Source organism: Rattus norvegicus, chromosome 17, assembly GCF_021556685.1.
Source record: "Rattus norvegicus strain SHRSP/BbbUtx chromosome 17, alternate assembly SHRSP_T2T, whole genome shotgun sequence".
Lineage (NCBI taxonomy): Eukaryota > Metazoa > Chordata > Mammalia > Rodentia > Muridae > Rattus > Rattus norvegicus.
This window is the reverse complement of record NC_141550.1, coordinates 17,722,264-17,743,236: the sequence shown is the minus strand read 5'-3', so window position 1 is coordinate 17,743,236 and position 20,973 is coordinate 17,722,264. Positions and strand designations below refer to the sequence as shown.

At 46.0% G+C, this 20,973-nt stretch overlaps 1 protein-coding gene and 1 non-coding gene across 18 annotated transcripts in view; one reads left to right on the top strand and one right to left on the bottom strand.

The window, feature by feature from the left end:
• The window catches only part of Kif13a (kinesin family member 13A), a 182,378-nt gene that overhangs the window by 147,921 nt on the left and 13,484 nt on the right, over positions 1–20,973 (bottom strand).
• Positions 6,991–7,098, top strand: LOC120098057 (U6 spliceosomal RNA). The gene has a single exon (XR_015642093.1). It is a non-coding gene; the product is annotated as a U6 spliceosomal RNA (small nuclear RNA).

The following is a 20,973-nucleotide window of genomic DNA, read 5'->3' as shown; positions in this document are numbered from 1 at the left end:
ACACACACACACACACACACACACACACACCACACCACACACACTCACACCAGTTTAAAACAATGTATAAACTGCACACCCCTGCATCAGACTGCAGCAAATACTCCTCTCTCCCGGGAAGGTGCTGACAATGTCCCAGTGTCCTAAGGTCTCAATGACAAACCAAGGTGGGAGTCCACGGAAGTTCACTCAGGGGAACCGAAGCGTTTATCAGGCCTATCAACAGCAGTGAGTGAGGCGTTATGGGGAGCAGGACGGGTGGGTACACTGACGCAGCTGTACAGAGAGCCTGCCCCAGCAGCGATGATGAATCCCTAGGGCTGTGGAGATAGACACCCTCCCATCAGCCTTCCCCAGCTACTTCCTCAATCCCTTCCCGGAGAAGGGGCAAAAGCGCATACCACTGATTGGAAGAGCTGGCAGGAAATTCAGGTGAGGGTTCAAACCCAACCCCACCCTGCTCGCTCCTTTGAGGGAAGACAAGTAACCAACCGGCCTGGCCAAACTCCTGAAGGAGCTGTGGTGTGCCACAGTGGTGTGTGTCAGTGTGCCACCGAGGCTAGTCTTACTCAACAACGATAAACGCTATTCCAACGAGCCTGAAAATAAAGGAGATTCAAACTTTCATATTCGAGACATCAACTTAAAAGGGAACCAGATTTAGTAATAGCTAAGGTTACCTACTTTGACTTGGTTTTGGTTTCTTCACTTCAAGTTTCCAAACCTCCACTGTTCTCTAATTTTCTGTATTTGATAAAATTCTTAGGAAGCAGATGCTTAATTTTTAACGACTACAGGATCTGATATGTGTAACCTGCTCTCCAAGAGAGTGCTGGGACGGAGAATCTCCCCATGCTGTCAGAGGACTGACCACCCATCTTCGTTGCTTCTTTTGTAACACATGAGGACTTGACAAGACCAGGTCAGAGTGAAAGGTGAAAAAAATGTGGGTTCTTCAAAGTCAAAATGGGGTATTTTTCAACAAATAGTAACTTTGGGATTTGTCTTGTCTTTTCTTTTCTTTTCTTTTCTTTTCTTTTCTCTTCTTTTCTTCAAGCAAGGTTTCACACTATAGTCTAGGCTGTCTATCCTTGGTCCTGAAACTATTTAGCCCAGGCTGGCCTCAAATTCTTGTCTCAGTCTCCCACGCCTGGGTTTACAGACATAAGCCGACAAGCCCAGCTTCTTGCTCTCTTTACCACACTATAATCAATGTGAATACACACGTCACACACACACAACACAACGGAGGGAGGAATGAAGAATATAGGACACCAATACAATCCTAGGTTCGATGCCTCCAATTACCACAGCTCATTAAAAATTTGCATTGGTCTCCCCCGGGCCAAAAAAGTACTTTGCATAGAAAAAAAACTGATGGCGCCCAGGTTGCTATAAGTATAAATCTTTATGGGAAAAGTCACCAGGGTGTCCCATCACTTACTGGTGAGTTAATTACTCGTGAGACAGATCATATGCTAACCGCTTTGGGAGGCCTCTGCTTCGTATTGATTGTGGTAAACCAAGAGGCCTTCCCGGGGTGAGTTAAAGCCACCCCATAACACTTTAATTCCGGGTGGAACAGGTAACTACTCATACGTTCCAGCTCTTTCATACAGACAACTCTGAGAGTCTAGAGACCTCGAATGGAGACAGAGACTCTAAGTATATTCTAAATCTCAGTGCCTGCCTCCTAAGGAAGGTAAATGGGGTAAGAATAGAAAAAAACGTGCTTCAAAGCATGACCATAAAATACCCTGGCCTCCAGTGTTCTTAATTTTCTACATTTGTGAAAACTTTTGGGATCCTGGCAAAAGCATATGAACTCTCCCCGTTGATACACGCACACGCTGTCCGTGCCTATCTTTTCACAACTGTAGAAAGCAAGCTATTCAGTGCCTAAAGAATGACAAGCTAGTGGGCTGAAATGAGCTCCCTGCCGTTGAACTTTTGGTATCAATAATTACTAATAATTGGCTTCTATAGTCTACAAGAGACTACTGATACATTTCCTGCAAAATGCCTTCACGAATTTACTGTGTCTGGCTCTCTCTCTTCTTCAACCAAGTCTTGCACTAAAACAATTATTAATTACAACCAATTTACCGGCCATTCATAACTCAAGCATCTATTGAAAATGAAAGAGGGGTGACCCAAATAGTTCCTGGCAATAAAGTCTGCAGGGAGGACTTCAGAGTCTGCATGGAGGACGGAGACTGTAGCCACTGTACTGTTTCCCTTCTGTCTTGGTCCCTTTGTAGTCCTTTTTCAAATGTAAATTACGTCTGGCAGAGGCTCCCAGAGTAGAGTATGGGCTTTTTTCTCTTGAGCTCAGTAAACATAAAATTGAAAATCTCTGCTTCCTCATTTAAGTACAAGAAAAGCCTAGAGCAAGCTGATTCAGTTCCTACAAGTGAGAGGGGATTTGAATGGAGCTGAAGGCAAACTTTTGTGTTTGGTTAGAGAGACAGAAGATTAAAAATAGAACTCGTGAAACGCATGTGTTGTGATGAAGTGACTTGCTAACGGCTTACCAAATAAAGCACCATGATTAAGGCTCTCGATGGTCAAATTTACTTTCTGATCCTCTAGCAGGGGCAGACAGCAATGACTGCATACATTCCTTCCCTACATGCTAACTGCTAGAAGTGCCCACAGACTTTTATGCCATTATTCAGTAAAGATTTATATGTGTGTGTGTGTGTGTGTGTGTGTGTGTGTGTGCACATGTGCATGCATACACATTCACACATGTATATACAGGCGCCTGCAGAGGCCAGAGAGGGAGTTAAGATTTCTCAGAGCTGGAGTTAAAGGTGGTTAACTATAGGCCACCTCATGCAGGTACTGGCTGACCTTAGGTCCTCTGGGAGAGCTGCCAGGTGCTCTTAACAGTTGAGCATCTCTCTAGCTCCACCCCCTACCCAAATTTTAATGAATGGTTTATCCATTCCATAATTGAAAGCCTGAAAAATTAGTATCTCTCTCAATCTTGGAAATTTATCGTTATTTATCTAGTAGTTCTCAATAGGCACTTTTCATTTTGTGTCTTTGAGGCAAGCTCTCCCTTGTTAGCCCAGGCTGGCCTTTGAATTCGGGGCACTCCCTCAATCTCCTGCCCAAATACACTTTTCATAGGTGCCAAAAAGCCACAAACAAACAAAACCAAATGTAACACCAAAATACATAGGTACTTACAAATGACCCGAGAAACCCAGTGAGAGGACATTTGATGTCTGAAACGTTTAAATTGCTCACCATCGGGGCTGGGAAGGTGCCCAGCAGTCAAAGGTCTGCCTGCTTTTCAGGGGACCCAAGTTCAGTTCCCGGCACCGGCACTGGGTGGGAATTCCAGTCCTAGGGAATCCAACTCTGGCCGCTGTGGACACCCACCCTCACATGTACATAGTTAAAAATAAAAAGGGATAATTTTTTGGAAGAAGTAAATTTGGAAATAAATGACGAAATACCAAGGAGCACCCCTCCCACCACATTTTGCCAAACATCCACTTCTTTATAGAAGGACGGGAAGCAGACTCCAATAGCCTCCGCTTACAGACTAGGACTACTTCCCTCACAGGGAAAAGCCGCTCACGCTAGAGCCCTCGGTCAGTGGCAAAGCCAGGACTAGAACGAGCGAGCGAGTCCTTGGGTTGTTTCCTGTGGTTATTCAAACTGAACTAATCTCCTGTACACGTTACTCTGTGTAGTCTGCTTGCTTTTGCTTTTGAAGCATTCAGCTAGATCCCTGAAAAGGCAGAGTTTGCCATGGGCCCTTTGACCCCTGTCCCGGTATGCACATCTGGACATTAGACATATTATGCAGTATAACCTGGCATATTATACACACAAATGAAAACTTCCTTTAATTTCCACAAAGACACTGAACAGACGTTTTTCTTGAATACATGCAACACGCATTTGCTAAATTATATGTAATGCATAAAGAATCCATCCAGGTCAAAATGCCGTCTCATTTCAGGACACTAAAAGGTATAATCATTACCACTTGGCCGTTTGGCTAACAGAGCATGGGGAGACAGTCTGGATCTGTTTGCTTTGGGTGGTGTAAATGGTTGCAGAATAGTCTCACCCAGTAGCCGGGCTGGCCTTGAACTCACAGAATCCTCCTGCAGCAGCTTCCTGAGTGCTGGGATCCCTCGGCTCAGTCACTGTTGATTAAACTAAAAGTGCTGCATGCTAAGTCCCTGTTGTGACTCTTCCCCAAGTCCCTGGGTCAGCCTGGAGTACTCAGTGCCATTTACTTCCCCACATTAACCTAAAATTAACTTCCGCCAAGTTGGTGTTCATGTTTCCTCGTTGATGCTTAAAATCCTGGCAAATTTATTCATCTCATCTGCCACTGTCCTTTTAGATTGTATGATAATGCCACTGACAGAGCTCGCTGTCCTCATGTGTGGACTTACGTGATCTTCATATTTTCCAGACGCTAACTAACCACACTGGGCTAAGCTTCCTCCCACAGTGGGGTCAGCAGAGCAAACTGACTTAGGTTGTTGCTGGCACCAGCTGCTGCTCCAAGCGGTTGAGCATGGAAACTCGCCTAACCTTTGTACATCCTCATTTACAAGTGCGGAAACTGAGACCTGGTTGGGACAGGCAACCTGCCCAGAGCCGTGCATGCGGCATTAAACTGTCAGCCCGGAGCTCACACAATTTGCTGCCAGACTCTCTGCTTTAGCCGCAGCTTCGTGCCATCTTTAAAATGGATCCCCGGTGAAGACAAGAAGCACGTGTGTTCACACCGCTCCATAGTCTCACCCTTGTGCGTAGGAGTCACAAAGGGGCTACCTCTTCACAGATTCAGTAGGAGAGAGCCTTGCCCGTTTTCTACCTTGTTCTTAGCCTCAGAAGAACAGCCAAGATGGAAAGAAGAAATCTACAGTGTGGTTCCAATATGCGAAAAACTTAGCCCACTAATAAGGCAAGTTATCCCTCTGTAATATAGAGAAAGTCGTATTTATCGCAACAGGTACATCTAGGATGTGTGTAACAGTCAACAAGACAGTCAGGTCTAGTGACTTCGGGCCCCAACCCATCCTCTCCAATGTTGCTGAGACTCTGAGAAGTTCAACCTCACAGCCCTCTCAAAGCACAGCCCGAGGCCACGGCCCCGCCTCCCTCTAGAAAACATTCTTAGAAGACTTTCCCAAAGGTGGAATGTCTCTAAAGGCTGTTACCAAACCCTGCTACTGAAGCGCCTTCTGGCCAGTAACCCAATATGGGCACTGAAGACACAGAATATTGGTCGTGACACAGACACCGCCCTTCGCTGAGCCCGCAGCTTCTGTAGTTACACTTTAACCTTGCCCGACGTCAGAGTCCACACCGAGTCCATCCACTGACACTTGTCTCAGGTGACAGTCACTTCATCTGCGATCCCATCGAGAACAGTAAGCCGACCCCAAGCCCTCCAGCTCCCTAAAGAGCTAGCTTGTTTCCAAAAGGTTCTCTGAATGTTCCCCCTCTGCTCTTGTGTTCCTTTCAGCAGCAGGGCTTGGTCCAAAGTCTTTTAAGAATGTCTGTATTTGGGGAGAGATGGCTCACCAGTTCAGTATGTCTACTGCTCTTGCAGAGGACCAGGGTGCAGTAACTAACACCACATGGGCAGCTCCCAACACTGATTCCAGTTCCAGGAAGACCTGATGCCCTCTTCTGGCCAATGTTGGTACACACACACACACACACACACACACACACACACACACACACGGATGCACACATGCTCTTTTTTTTAATTTGAAAGAATGTCTACTGGGGGCTGGCAAGATGGCTCAGAGGGCAAAAATGCTCACCCCTCAGCCTCACAATCTGTGTTGATTCCCCTCAGGTCTCGCACGGTGAAAGTAGAGAACTGACCCCTAAAAGTTGTCCTCCGACCTTCCCATGCAGGATCCCCCTCCAAAAAAAAAAAAAAAAAAGAAACAAAGAAAGAGACTTTAATGCTAAAAAGGATGTCTAGGGGCTGGGGATTTAGCTCAGTGGTAGAGCGCTTGCCTAGCAAGCACAAGGCCCTGGGTTCGGTCCCCAGCTCCGAAAAAAAAGAAAAAAGAAAAAAAAAAAAGGATGTCTATATTTGTACAGTCTCAGGAAGCACGCACCTGACTACACGTAACTACCTTTTTGAAACCTAGATATTATGAGAGCTTTGAGTGTCTAAAATTGTTAAATCAAACACCTATAAACACCCAGGGTTGTTGCTTATAATGTTAGTTCATGAACTATAAATAGCAAAGTATTTTCTATAAATAGGGAACAGCTGGTATTTGATTTTTGAAAGGCAAGGACTACATTTGGGTAGTCTAATAATACTTGGGGTTTTTTGTTTTTTTTTTTTTTTAACTCAACTATTCCTGTATTTCAAACCAGAGAATTCCATTCCTTCAACTTTTCTTTCAACCTTTACTGCGACGACCCTAGTGAATTCCTCTCGTGCAATTCGTTCTCATATTTTAATCTCATTTATTCCATCTCATTATTGTCAAGAGTTGTTTTGCAATCCCCCCCCAAGCACTGAGCTGTTTTTAACCCACCACTGATGTGCTCAGTAGTTAATATTAAAGATCCAGCTGTAACTATATAAACGATTCTAACATTTCTGTATCGCATATCTAAATTTTAAAAATCGTACCCTGGTACAGTAGCACACATCCGTAATCCCAGAATGTGGGAGTCAGGAACTGAAGCTTGTCCTTAGCTCCCCAGCAAGCTGGAAGCCAGCTTAGCCGTCACCACACCCTGCTTAAAATTATATATATATGAATAGCCGGGTGAAGTGGTGCACACCTTTAATCTCAGCACTCAGGAGGCAGAAGGAGGGGGATCTCCGTCAGGTCAACAGATCGAGTACTAGAACAGCCAGGGCTACATGGAGAAACCCTGATTGATTGGTTAATTGATTTGCTGTCTGTGATCAGGTTTTACCAGACCTTTATACAGGTCACTATACCAACAAAAGGAGCAGCTAGCGTGCCCGCTTTGGCAGCACAAATACTAAAACTGGAATGATACAGATGAGATTAGCTCGGCCCCTGAGCAAGGGTGGCACGCAAAACAAGGAACTAGAGAGACGACCTTGAGGCCAAGGGCTTGCCACTCTTTCAGAGGACCCGAGTTCAGTTTCCAGTACTCCGCATCCCCTGTGACTCCAGCTCTGCCCTCTGCTGGTCTCCATGGGTACTGCACTCACATGCACGATCACACACATACATAGATCCATGCACATAAATGAGAAAATGATAAAACAAATTACTATTGCAGCACATTTTACTGGGTCATCGTGTCACCTCACAAGATCACCGTACAAGGTGAAACAAATACTTTATCATGTATTCAGTGCTGACTGGACACTAGGCATACAATGGCAGGCCAAAGTGGGCAGGCTGCCGGAGGCCTCCTGAGAGGGTCTAGGATACTATCACTTGTGTTCAGCCACACCCTTCAGAGTCAGGCACCTTCTACGAAGCTGCCCAACTCCACTCCATTGACTGACTGCCCTGTATTATATCTGGAAGAAGATACCACACAAAATGTTTTATGAAATATTCAACTGGCCACCAAAAATAAAATCCTCAGACTGCCAGATGTTTCTCTGTGTAAGCGCATGGGAGTCAGGGGTTGGAAGGGAGGAGAGGAAAGAATGTATTCTTAGAAAAACAAACTGGCTAGAAACAGGCAGGCAGAGTAAACAGCCCCAAACAAGCCGTTCTCAACAAGGTCTGTTTAAGCAAAGGGAGTTCATCATTCAGTGGGGGAGGTCACTTTTAACTGGGTTTACTAAACCCCACCTTAACAGAAGACTCAGTGTGAAAAGTCAGAGGCCTCTGCTATCCGTGTCCCCATTGGATAAAAGCCTTCTGCTTCCACTACCCAACACATTCCTCAAGAAAGTCTGACAGGAGGTACAGCCATACCATGCATTTGCTTTAAGTGGCATTTGTGGCTCTTCAGCTTCCAGAGGGTGAGAGCCAACAGGTAGCATCTTGAGAAAAAGGTAGTATTCAAGGGCAAGATGTGCCTTAAAACAACAACAAACAAATAAACAAAACCAATAAAGCCCCTACATTTTTTAATATTTATTTATTTTTATGTATATGAGTACACTGTAGCTGTCTTCAGACACACCAGAAGAGGGCACCAGATCCCATGACAGATGGTTGTGAGCCACCATGTGGTTGCTGGGAATTGAACTCAGGACCCTGGGAAGAGCAGTCAGTGCTCTTAACCACTGAGCCATCTCTCCAGCCCTCAATAAAGCTTTCTTGAGTGGGGAACCATGAAAAAATAATTTCAGGTTTTGCTTTTGTTTTTTGTTTTTTTTTGTTTTTTTTTTTTTCAGGTTTTGCTTTTGATGGGAACACGGATGAACCCACTTGTGGCGCCCCACGTCTGCAGACAGAACTCAACTAAAAAAAAAAACGACAGCATTGGGCTGGAGGGATGGCTCAGTGGTTAAGAGCTCTGACTGCTCTTGCAGAGGTCCTGAGTTCAAATCCCAGGAACCACTTGGTGGTTCACAACCGTCTGTAATGAGATCTGATGCCCTCTTCTGGTGTGTCTGAAGACAACTATAGTGTACTTATATATAATAAATAAATAAATCTTTTTTTAAAAAAATGACAGCATTAATATGGCTTGCTAAGCAAAGCCTGCCCTTAACAAGTCGCTTTTCTTCTTTCTACAGTCTAAATGAGCTCTACAAACGGGACCGGGTTAGCCAATGAATAAATGGCCATTTCAGAGAATAACCTTCCATGGGATTAGCTAAAGGACCATCAGTTATAGTTGGGGTGGGGTGTAGGGAACCCCACCTCCCTTTCCCCAGTGGATATGGTAGACTATTATTACCTCTCAGCAGGCTGGAGAGATGGCTCCGTAGTGAAGAGCTCTTACTGCTCTTGTAGAGGCTTTGGTTCCTAACATCCACACTTTGGATGGCAACCATCTATAACGCCAGTTCAAGTGGATCCAGACAATTTTTTCTGGCCTCCACCCGGCACCAAGCACATTGGTGCAGAGCAGTCACATACATGAAAGCAAAACACTCATACCCGTAAAATAAAAATAAAACTTAAAAATACTGCTTTGGAAAAGTAGGGGTTAAACCAAGGCTTTGTACGTTCTGGGCCGGCGCTCTACCGCTGAGATACACTTGTTTTACCACTCTCCGTTTACCACTCTCAGAGACCGTCCAAGGAGCGTAAGAAACACAGAACTCTGCATCCACCCTAGCAGAGTGGAGTGGGGACAGCGAGGGAACGTGATGGAGGCCGAGGGGTTCTCAGAATACATTCAGAGCACTGGCTGAGCATCCACAACCCAAAATCTGAAGTACTCCAAAATCCGTAACTTTTAATTTTTTTTTTTCACACTAAGGATAAAAACTCCAGGACTTGTGGATGTGAAGCACCTGTTCTACAACTGGACAGAATCTCCAGCGGCCCTGTGTAGCACCGGGCCTAGCGGGCTATAGGTCGCAGTCATAGTGCAGGCTCGTGGCTGGGCTGGGCTCGGGAGGAGGGCACTTGCCTCACAAAGGTGAAGGGCTGCATTCACTCCCTAGGACTGGCAAACGTCTAAAGACAGTGTGAGCCCAGGTACCGTGACACATGCCTTTGATCCCAGCATAGGGCTAGAGGCACCTTTGTGAGTTTGAGGCCAGTTTGGTCTGCACAGAGTTCCAACCTGGCCAGGGTTGGAACATGAGACTCTGTCTTTTAAAAAAACTGCCTTCAGGGGATGTGTGGTATATGTGAACATAAATGTGTCATATTCAGACATGGTTCCCATTCCTATCTCGTTTTGTACATGAGCAAACATCTAAAGATCTGAAGAAAAAAAAAAATCCAAACTTTGAGACGCTTCCGGTCCTAAGCACTTTGGTTTCGACTAAGCTAGCATTATCTTTTTCTTCCAGCCCCATAACCGGGTGGAATCAATGTGTACCAAACAATTAAGGAAGTTCAATCGTCCACTGGCAAGCTCCTTCCTTCTTTTGTAGGAGCTGATCACATGGCAATAAATTCGAAAGCTGGTTTCGAATAGTCATGTTTTTCCTAGAAATGCCGGAAGACTTAGGAGAAGCAGCGAGCCTTGAGAGAGAAACGGTGTCCAGTGAGGGTGGGAACCGTGAGCCTTCCTGATGTGAAGAACCAGTCAGGATGAGGAGGAAAGGACTGTGTCTGCTGATGGGCGTGGCGGGGCCCTCCATAGCACGGGGACACCAACCCAGCCCTTGGAGCAACCACGCCAGGAAAGCGGTGGGCTGCACGCGTTTCACGGAAACCGTGAGGTGGCTTCCGTTCTGCCCAATAAATTCCCCTTTCCTCTGGGCTTCCATGAGTTAGAAGAAAAAACCCAGGCAGCCCGACAGCCTTCCACTCAACTGGACCCATTCCTGCAGGACTCACGTTCGATTTCTGCCATTAGTTTTGGCTTATTAACGCACCGTGACTGATGGATGAGGCTTACATTATCCATCAGCCCCAAAGCTTCTTACGTGGGTGCAGTTGATCATTTGGACTGCAGATCTCCCTGTCCTTTACCTGCTATCGAGCTCAAGGCGCACAAACACAGTCTTCATCCCATAGAGGATTACATAGCCAGGCAGTCTGGATAACAAAGAGTGTGCTTCCCACAACAGGCTGAGACCCAGACAAACGGGAAGGGACTTCGTGTGATACTGCACATCTGGGATCTCAGCTCTTGGGAAGTAGAGGCAGGAGGGTCAGGAGTTCAAGGCCAGCTTGGGATACAAAGTGAGTTCCAGGCCAGCTTGGTGTACATAGTGAGTTTAAGGCCAGATACACAGTGAGTTCGAAGGCAGCTTGGGATACATGAGACTCTGTCCAGGAAAAAAAAAAAAAAGGGAAGAATTGGGGAAGGAGGGAGGGGGAGGGAAGGAAAGGGAAATAGAGTAAAAGCTGTTTGAGGCTGAAGACGTAGTTCAGTGTAGAAGTGCGTCCTGGATGTGCAAACCCAGCGCACAAGAGAGAAGACAGGGAGAGACAGTGAAGGAGCACAAGACAAAGTGAGCATGCTCAAGAACGAGAGACTCCGAGGGGAGAATGCTGTACTGAGTGGAGAGGATTTTACAGGACGGATGCTTCACCAATGACTCAGGTCCCAGAAAACACCTGGGTAATGGCTGCATTCAATACCCTGATGCTGGCGGTGGCTACAGGGTGCACTCAACTGTAAAAACTCAAGGAGGCCACCCCTGAATGGGTGCGTTTTATCTTAGGTGAACTATACCTTAATGAAGTTGGGCTGAAAGTCTATTAATCCGGGACCTAACTATTCAGGTTGGGGCAAGTCAGCTCCATTAACTTCTTTCCTTTGGTTTAAACGGCCTGCATCATAGCTGCCCCATTAATTCTTATAGAACATAAAACTTTTAAAAAAAAATGCCAATGACGTTCAGGTAAGTCTGCTTTTCTAGTTTTCATGAGGTGTGACAGTTTGCTGGCCTGAAAAGGTAGCCTAATAAATCTTATCTGTGGCTCTTAAAAGCGGACATCATCAGTTGAGGGTATGGTTTGCTGTACCTTATATCCTATACTATAGGGAGGAGGAAGAGGAGGAGGAGGAGGAGGGGGGGGGAGGAGGAGGAAGAAGAAGAAGAAGAAGAAGAAGAAGAAGAAGAAGAAGAAGAAGAAGAAGAAGAAGAAGAAGAAGAAGAAGAAGTAGTAGTAGTAATAGTAGTAGTAATAGTAGTAGTTAAGTAAGCCATTGGGGTAAAATAAAAGGAAAGCAAATGTATAAAAACTATGGAAGTGTCCATTATAAGAAATAAAATATGTGGGGCTGGGGATTTAGCTCAGTGGTAGAGCGCTTACCTAGGAAGCACAAGGCCCTGGGTTCGGTCCCCAGCTCCAAAAAAAAAGAACCAAAAAAAAAAAAAAAGAAAGAAATAAAATATGCATGTTGGGGTGGGGGGTGGGGGGTCCACAGAGATACTGCCATGCTGCTTTCTCGAAGGGGAAGAATCATTTTCAGGAACTCTTCGGAAGTAAATAGAAGCAGGCAGATGACACTCTAGGCAAATTTTGCATGCACGTTGGTACATAGGGGACACTGTCATCTGTACAGCTCCAGATCTGGCTCTATTTAATCCCATCTAAGTGTCCTTTAGAGGACACTTTCTAGGAAAGTACAGGGATAGCCACTGAGGCTCGTGCACCCTCAGCGAAAGGCTACGGGCTTTCCTGGGATCCTTGATTAACTTCCTCTTAACACTTGCTGTGTTAGATCTTTCTAAGTCATGCCGATTCTTCAGCTAGGTAAACAAACAAATAACTTGGTGACAAAGAAATGTCACATTCATCACACCGCGTGGTACACTATGCGTGGTACACTGTGACGACCCCGCCCTTGGGAGGCTGAGGAAGGAGAGTTTGAGATTTGAGAAGAGTGTGGGCAATTTAGTGAGACTCTGTTTAATGTTAGAAATCAATCGATAAATAGGAAGGACTCAGAAGCAGGATGTTTCTGTAGCACCCACCAGCTCTATGTTCAGTCCCTGGTATTGAAAATGAAAGGAGGACCAGGGAGGAGGAGGAGAGGGAGGGGAGGAAGACATGTGTCCACTGAGGCCAGGCGCACAAGCCCTCTGAAACTGGACTTCAAATATGAAAATAATGTGGGAAGACTAGAGCTCTTGTCCCTTGTCACGTTCTCCAAAAGGCCATCTGCACAGCCAGCACTCAGCCATTATTCAGAGAACCCAGACTTCTGGTTCCTGGTCTTTACAAAATCTCGCATAGCTTTCACTGAGTCAAAAGTTCCATTCTCTTTTTAGCAGCAGGAAAGGGGGAAAATATTACAAGTGACTCAAAACAAAGCTATCCGAGTGTGCATCGTTAGCGGGCGTTTCCAGGGCAACCCCAAGATGCCTGCAATGCCAACTCCCGTGACTGACCCGGCATGGAGCTCGGTTGGCCCTGGCCATTTACTTTAGACTCACCGTTATAATAACAGAGACGTTCACTTTAGCACTAATCTAAAGTAATGTAATAACACAAACTCGACAAATTATAAGGGATCGATCTGAACCCAGAGAAGCAGCAGATTAGGGCACCTGTTGCCAAGTCTGGCATCCATGTTCAATCCCTGGGATGCAGGTGGTGCACACTGTCCTCTGACCTCCACAGGTGTGCCATGGTATGTAAGCACCTTCCGCCAAACACACACACACACACACACACACACACACACAAACATACATACACATATACACACCCACACACAAACACACACACAAACATACATACACATATACACACACACACAAACACACACACAAACATACATACACATATACACACACACACACACAAACATACATACACACACACACACACACACACACGAAAATTAATTAATGTAGTTTAGTACTGGGTTAAAAATTGTACCTACATAGGTGGAAAAACAGAGGTGAGGCTAAAATGAAATCCATCATTGTTAACTCGTGAAAATTATGTGTAATTTTTTTCATTTCCTCTAAGGTGGCCCCACACTACAACCCGGGTGTATGTGGGAAATGGCCTGGTATGTCCATTTAGAGTTTGTTTCTTGTTTTGCTTTCTCCCCACTAAAAGGATCTATTTTTCAAAACGGTTAAGTATTCAGGATTGTGGAACATGTTTCTGACAGTGAGCAGATCCGAAAGTTCTGAGGACTAGCTAAAAGAACACAGTTAAGAAGACACTCAAGCCGGGCACAGTAAGGTACACTTGGGAGGGGGATCAGGAGCTTGACATTATTAGTCTTGGCTGTATAGTGAGTTCAAGGCCAGCCTGGGCTATATGAGAATCTGTCTCAAAACTGAAGAGAAGAGGGGAGGGAGGGAAGGGGGAAGAGGGAGAGGAGGAGGAAGGAGGAGAAGAAGGAAAGAGGAGAAAGTGACAAAAGATGGAGGTCAGGAAGAAGGGGAAGAAAGAAAGGACAAGACAAAGAGAGTCTTGTGGGCCAAGAATGACCATCTGCGCATACACCGAGAGAGAGAGAGAGAGAGAGAGAGAGAGAGAGAGAGAGAGAGAGAGAGAGACAGATTGAGAGAGAGGAGAGGGTGACTAATAAGCAGAGCATCTGTGACATCTAACTAAACACATGACATGCCTGGGGTTTCCACATGGACCAGATGCAGTCACCTGAATGCATCCTCCTACCTTCTTAATTATGAGAGGTAATTTCAAGGAATCTTTGTTCTCTTCATTCCACTACTTGTGTAATCCCTCTGTCACAGGGCTCCGACTCCAATGTAGAGTAAGTCACTAAAACAGCTGCCACTGAGTGCTCTCATCTAGCTGACTTGAAGTTGCAGGTGATAGCACACGGAGTGGAAGCAGCCCATCCAAGGTCACCCAGCTTCAGCAAGGTCAAGTACTGAGAGCCTCACCTCGGTGGTCCAGTTTCTGGCTGTGTTCCTAACACTAAAGGGCAACAGAAAACTCTGAACAGTCAACCAGGACATAGCCTGGCTCGGCAAATGCTGGGCTCCCTGTGGTAGGAATACTTTCTCAGAAGCAAGGGAGTCTGAAGGGGAAAGTTTGTAGAAAGGAAGACGCTAACACAGGAGTGAGAGAAAACGTCAAGACGGAACCGTGCTCAGACTAAACCTCCGGCACAGAGTACCTAGACGCTGTACCCCTAGCAACCATTTCCAGAGCTTTAGGAAAGGAGTTATGCATCCCAGTGGTATAAATTACTGCACACCGGCCATGAAATGCATTACACTATTGACAGCCCGATGAGCAAACCATACTTCATCTCTAACCTACATTCTGTAAGTTCTCAAAGGTGAACAGCTGCCGTGTGTATAGTGAGATTAAACAACATTAAAAACAAAGAAGTTGCTTGAGCTAAGAAAGAAAAAGGAAAGGAAAGGAAAGGAAAGGAAGAAAGACAGACCTGGGGCCATTCCTTTCCCCTGTATAAGGCAGGTGTTAGATATGAACACCTGAAAAGCTTCGTGCATCATTAGGATTAAGCATAATAATAATAATAATAATAATAATAATAATAATAATAAACAATAACAATAACTATAACAGACTGGAGTCATGGTTTAGAAAGAGACAATGTAGTAGCATGCATGAAGCTATGGTTTGACTTCCAACCTTACAAACAACAACAACAACAATAACAACAACAACAACAACAACAACAACAGAACTAGAACCATTTCATCTACAGCCGGCCGGCTTGGAATAAGAGAAGACAGAGAGAACCCAACTCAGTCACCCAGAAAGAATGGGAAACCAAATTTGTCTCAGGCAGAGAGAAACAAGGAAAAACATTGTAACAAACACTGAAGATCCCAAGAGCCAAGACCCCTGCTTAGTCTCCAAGGTCACACCAGCATCCAGGCTGCCACGGGCCACTATTTCCCAGGAACTTTTAGTACTCAGTGTGGTTTCCTGCCCTCAATTGGCCAGCCACAGTCGTCTGTCCCCCTGCTGTGACTTTCAGCCATGGGACTAAGCTCACGGTTGTATCACCAGCAACTTTCTGTCAAGGAGCTGGTAAATGAAATGTAGAGTTTGCATAAGCAACTTTGTAAAGCATTGATAAAGACAAAGGCCTTTCTTAAAACCACAACTATGACCAGATTCTAAGTTATCCCTGCAGCTTGCCATTCTCAGGGGACTTCTATGCCAATGTACACTCTTGGACCACATGTTGAGAATTTTCCTCAACGCTGAGCATGCCGGGGGGAGTGACCAGTTGAGGAACAGCACTGGTCCCCGTGCTCTACACAGGAACATAGAGATTTGACAAGCTTGCTTTCCAAGTATAGCAGAGATCCAACTGCCTCTTGGGAACTGTAGGGTGGGATGCCCCAAGATGCTCTCATCCCCCAGGAGGAAGATGGACATGATATTCACAGGTGACAAGTCCAGGTGATGCTGACTGGAGATGCTGACAACTGGCCAGTGTCTCTCTTTCCTCAACTCTTTCCCTCTCTTCCCATGACAAGGGAGGCTCACAGGAATGCCCAAGGCAGAGTGATGTAGCCCTTGCCCCAGTAAGACTGTGACCACATACCACCCCTAGGTCAGAGGGCAACACAGACTCAGGGGCATTCCTAGACATGAATTCCTGGTTTCATGACTTTGCCTAGAGCACAATCCTCTCCCATTAGTTCCTGCTTAAATCTCAAGCAAAGGCTGCCATGTAGACCATGCAGTCAGTAAACCTTTACAATGTGAACTCCTGCCAAATGCTGGGTGACCTTTTGGCTGAATAACCATCACTTATGTCATGGAGTGCTAAGCAGTGGCAGCCTCTGCCTGTCAGTCCAAAGCAGTGACTGTCAGTGGGATTAGGCTCTAGAGCTACGTTTGTGCTGCCATGTTCCAGCCAGCCCAGTCTGGGAGAGTGCGCCAAACATGCACGCAACCCTGGGTCCAACACCCCACCCCCACCCCGTACTGCTGAAAGCTCAGGGAGGCACAGTTCCCAGCCTGCCACACTGCTACGATCCCAAAAGCCACACGACAGCACAGAGTCCGTTATTATGTGATAATCTAATGCAGAAATTAGAGGCTTCAGAAGGCTCGCACTCGGATGGAGAACCGCAGTGACAGACAGTCTGAGGATCACCCCACCGCAGACCTGTGGTCCCAGGCATGGCCTCCGCAGGGCTTACTGTATTTCTTCACAAAGCATCTAGAAAAGGCACCTGCTGTGCACATGCATGCGACAGTTGCTAGAGCAAAAGGGAAGCAGAAGAGACACTCTCTGCCAGCAGTTCTAGGAGGGGACTCTTCTCTCCTAGGACGGGTTACTGTCTTTTATTCAAGCAACAGGGCTTGGCCATGTGGCTGGAAGGGTGCGTCGATGTTCAAACAAATGGGTGCATGGATTTTAGTGGCTCTTCCTATCATGCTCACTATTCCCACGTGACCCTACTGCTGACCGGAGTCTAAAGAATTCAGCAAATAAGGGGCTGGGGGGAGGGATTCCGGTCACTAACATCCCTGGCCACGGCTATCTCCGGTCCCACTGTGTACGTCAGAGTTTAGGGTTTGATTAATTTTGTCTTGAAAGCCAGCCCTGGAAGCTGACAAACTGCGGGAGGCATAGAAGCTCATTTACTTCCACACCACCATCAGCTCCCCTCTCAGAATCCGGCCACGCTAACACAGCCATGCGCCCCCCCACGCCATGCCTGGACCGGATTCTGACAGGCTCTGGTTGGCCACTAATTAGTAAGGATAACGTTTAAGGCTCTCTCTTTCGGATTTGAAACCCAAGGTCACCTAAGACAACTACAGCCACCTTATTCTGCTCAGCGGCAGGACCCGGCACAAGCTGGCCTCACTTGCTGGAGCCCAGTCTCTGGATGGCAGCTTTGAGACTGGTCTGGAAAGCCAATTTCATCAAGGCCCAGACCTCTTGGCCTTCATTAATTACTCTTCCTTCCATGTCCCATCCTCTACCATCTACCCTGATCCCCCATCTTGTTCTTTCGTGGCTTCCTAGGTGAGCAACAGCTCAGAGAGAAAGGAGGGGCAAACCGAAGAGCCAGACACCTGTTCTATCCCATAGGTTTCTATCGCTGTGATAAAACCGTGAACCAAGCAGCTTGGGGAGGAGCGGGCTTATTTGTTTACAGCTGACAGTCCTTCATGAAGGGAAGTCTGAGCAGGAACCTGGAGGCAGGAGCTGATGCAGAGGCCACGGAGGAAGGCAGCGTATTGGCTTGCTCCTCACGGCTTGTTCAGCCTGCTTTCTTAAGCCTCCCAGGACCACTTGCCCAAGGGCGGCACCTCCCACAGTGGACCTGGCCCTCCCACACCATCATTAATCAAGAAAATTCCCCCACCGACCTGCCTTCAGGCCCATCTGACGAGGCACCTTCTCAGCTGAGGCTCCCTCTTCCCAGATGACCCTAGCTTGTGTCAAGTTAACAAAACAAAACAACAAAAACAAGCAGGCAAAAATATCAGCCAGCACACCTGGGAGCTTGCATGTAGCCAAGACGATGACAGATGACACGGCAGGGGACGGGGAGGCCACCACCTGCCTGTGTAGTGCACTCTGCAAACCAGACAGGCTTCCGTGCGCCAAATTTCCCCTGAACCATCTTTGGTGCAGCGCCCCCACAGCCCGGCTTCATTCTTTATGCACACACACACACACACACACACTTCCCCTCGAGAAGTTCCCACAGGTGATGCAGATTCCAGGTACAAATTCGCCACTAAACGAAAGACTGCCGACTGCCCAAGAGCCAGGGAGTGCCCATAAACAAGAAATTCCCTCTCCAAAAAGCACCACTGTGCCCATTCAAGGGAGCCATGTGCATGGTATCTTAGTCAGCTGAGAAGTGGGATGTGACTGGAGACCCGGCATGTTGAGAGAAGGCTGGGTGGCCAAGCTACATCCGACGGCTAACAATCACCTGTAAGTCCAGCTCTGGAAGGATCGAATACCCCCCCCCCCCAGTCTCCACAGGCACCAGGACCCAGTCAGTATATTCCCGTACGCATGCATATAATTAAAAATAACAAAACAGGGCTGGAGAGACGGCTCAGCGGTTAAGAGCACTGACTGCTCTTCCAGAGGTCCTGAGTTCAAATCCCAGCAACCACAGGGTAGCTCGCAACCATCTCTAAAGGGATCTGATGGCCTCTTCTGGTGGGTCTGAAGACAGCTACAGTGTACTTATATATAATAAATAAATAAATAAATAAATAAATAAATAAATAAATAAATGAAGCTATTTTTTAAAAAAGGCATTCCTCATTTAAAATGAGAGGTCATCAGAAAACACTTAACGATAAAAGCACAAGACTCTTTATTCATTTATTTTGAGGCAGGATCTCACTGTGAAGCTTAAGCTGGCCCAGAACTGGCAGCAACTCCCCTGCCTTAGTTTCCCCAGTGCTAGGATTACAGTAGTGGGCCACACCACACTTCCCTAAGCCTTTTTTTTTAAATCGCTGTTTTTAGGTACCGAGAGGAACTCCTTTGCTTAAACCTGAAATGAATAAGAAGCCACAGGAGAAGCAAAGCCGGGCCAGTCATCCTGGAGTGTCCCAGGGAAGGGAAAAGGACACATGCCTATCTCACAGCCCTCTCCTGTCTGTAACCCATTACTCCACTCAGCCCTGGAAACCGAGGCACTGAGAGTCAAGTTATGGTTTTATGCGGGCCCGAGGCAAAGCATAAAGCTAATTATTCACATCCCAATCTCTACAGAAGCACTGCAAAAGGCGAGTGTGGAGTTTCTCCTTATGGGGTAAAAGCTGTGGTTTGGATGCAGATTAAGCCTCTCTGATCTGAAAATCTAAATCCCACATATCCCAAGACACAAAACTTCTTGAGGGCGGCTGTGCCCCACGTAGGAGATTCCACACAGAAGCCCATGAGCCAGGTCACGGGCAGGTCGCATGGTCACTGAAAACATTACAGCGCTGCCTGCAGGCTACGTGCATAAAGTGTAGATGAAACAATTTAGTGTTCAAACCCAGGCCTCATCCCAGTGACATCCGTCTCATTACGTGTGCATAAATATTGCACAGTTTGACAAAATCAGAAGGCTGACATACCTCTAGTCCCAAGCATTTTCAACAAGGGATGCTCAACCTGTCCAGGGTAGTTTACAAGAATTTAAAGTTAAAAAAAAAATTCTGCTCAAGGTAACTTTACAAATGACGGGTTTGCTGAATATGTCAAGTCACACAGAGAAAGACAGCTTGCTGCTTAGAAAATCCAATGTAGGGCTGGGGAGATGGCTCAGTGTGGCAAGAAACTACCAGGGCTGAGGACCGTGGTTGAGTCCCTCAAATGGAAAGAACGGACTCCCTCAGACTGTCCTCTATGTGCACGGACACATGCACAAAAAAATAAACAAGGAAATGTAAAATTGTAAGATGAAATTCAATATAGATCACAATACAGGCAACTCCTTGGTCAGTTTTTTTGTTTGTTTGTTGTTTGTTTGGTGTTGTTTGTTTGTTTTAAGCTAGGCTGGCCTTCAACTTCTGGGCTCCAGTAATCGTCCTGTTTCAGCCTCCTGAGTAGCTGGGACCACAGACACTACCACATGCTACTGGCTGTTGTTTTAAGCTGGTAAAATCCTATAGCCATCTGTGCTCTGGAGTGGCTAGCCGGGAACCCAAAGAATCTGAGAAACTCAAAATTCTTCTGGTCATTAAAGTAAGATTCAGAGACATCAGGGGAATCCAGCTGCAGGCCATTGTCCAGGGTGACCTACACTAATGATCCCTTCAGTCTCCAGGAGAAGAGAAAATTAATGTATCAAATTTTTCAATAAAAGGAGGAGGCCATAGTGGCACACACCTTTAATCCTGGCACCTGGGAGACAGAGGCAGATGATCTCTTAGTTCAAGGCCAGCCTGACCCATACACAGGACAGCCAGGACTATATAGAGACCCTGTCTCAAAAAATAAAAATAAAAATAAGAAAATTTTAAAAATTAAAAATTTTTAAAAATTAAAATTTAATAAGAGTAAAATAGCCAATGTTAAATTCTGAGGTTATCTCCTTTCCCTGGTACTGAGCTGCCCCTTAATTAGGTCTCAGGACAAGTGGCTCTTTTGACTTAATGCTGCTAATTGGAACAATTTAAGAGAAGTTGGAAAATTCTTATGTTTTATTTCTAGTGGTTTGGGGTTTGGTTTTTTTGTTTGTTTGTTTTATTTTGTTTTGATTTGTTTTGATTCTCAGGTCCGAAAGCCTAGGATAGCTGACTGTCAGTCTTGGGGGCGAAAGTAACTGGCTAAATAATAACATGGCTAGAGAATATTAAAAAGAAAAACAGTGTTAAGGATAACAGTAGACCAGCAGTTCCGGAGAAATTCAAATCCACTTTGTAACTCATTACAAAAATGTAGACTGGTAAATACTTACTAACCTGACCATCAAAGCCGGCAACACTTACAGGCTCTAGACAACCTTTAAATACCATGCTAAGGTTT